Source organism: Meleagris gallopavo, unplaced genomic scaffold, assembly GCF_000146605.3.
Source record: "Meleagris gallopavo isolate NT-WF06-2002-E0010 breed Aviagen turkey brand Nicholas breeding stock unplaced genomic scaffold, Turkey_5.1 ChrUn_random_7180001957086, whole genome shotgun sequence".
Classification (NCBI taxonomy): domain Eukaryota; kingdom Metazoa; phylum Chordata; class Aves; order Galliformes; family Phasianidae; genus Meleagris; species Meleagris gallopavo.
This window is the reverse complement of record NW_011217498.1, coordinates 1-900: the sequence shown is the minus strand read 5'-3', so window position 1 is coordinate 900 and position 900 is coordinate 1. Positions and strand designations below refer to the sequence as shown.

The following is a 900-nucleotide window of genomic DNA, read 5'->3' as shown; positions in this document are numbered from 1 at the left end:
AGAAGAGGCGGCTGACGGGCAATGACATCGAGCCCATGGAGGTGGACCCGCCTGGCAGTGACACGGAGCCAATGGAGGTGGATCTGCCTCCGGAGGATGACATGATGGAGGTGGATCCACCTCCGCTGCTGCAGACCAGCCACCGCAGCACCACTGCCAGGCCGATCAGAAAGAGGTTGCGCCCCAGGGATCGCCGGGGCGCCAGGATCCGTCCACCTCCATCCAAACGGCCGCCTCGACGCCGGTGCTGATGCTCCCACCCCGTAAGTTTGCCCTCATCCAGGAGAGCCCCAGCTCAGGGCCACCCTGTGGGCTCACACAGAGCCTCCATTTCCTGGTCGTTCTTCTTTTCACAGCCAAGGCTCCGACGAGTCTGTCTTTCCCATCCCCTTGTCCCTTCCCAAGTCCTCTCATCTCTTCTTCACTGAATCCTGAGGAAGAGAGCGGGGCAGGGACTGCCATCCTCTGAGCTGCTGTGAGGAGGCAGCAGAACAAGTTCAGCAGAGGGACCTCGACTTCTGGGGACACTGAACAACGTAGAGGCACAAGGATCCTGTAAGTTTACCGTTACCCAGGAGAGCCCCAACTCAGGGCCATCCCATGGGCTCACATGGACCTCCATTTCCTGGTAATTCATCTTTTCACAGCTGAGGCTTCCATGAGCCCCTCCTTCCTGTCCCACTCCCTCATCCCTCCCCAGGGGGAGTGGAGGGGTCAGAGAAGTGACAGAGGCAGCTGCTGGTGTGAAGAAGCAGACTTTGGTTTGGACAGGAAGAAGTCCTGAACTTCAGCAGGAAGATGCAGCCCAGATGCTTCACTTGGACTTTTTGTTCAAGAGTCAACGGTTAATCAACAGTCAATTTAAAATAGAAATACAAAATAATAAAAAAGTAAAAAAAA

General features: G+C 55.8%; 1 long non-coding RNA gene across 1 annotated transcript; it reads left to right on the top strand.

The window, feature by feature from the left end:
• The first annotated feature begins 15 nt into the window (after window positions 1–15).
• On the top strand, window positions 16–900 carry LOC109365154. Its single transcript, XR_002110805.1, has 2 exons — window positions 16–555; window positions 648–900. It is a non-coding gene; the product is annotated as an uncharacterized LOC109365154 (long non-coding RNA).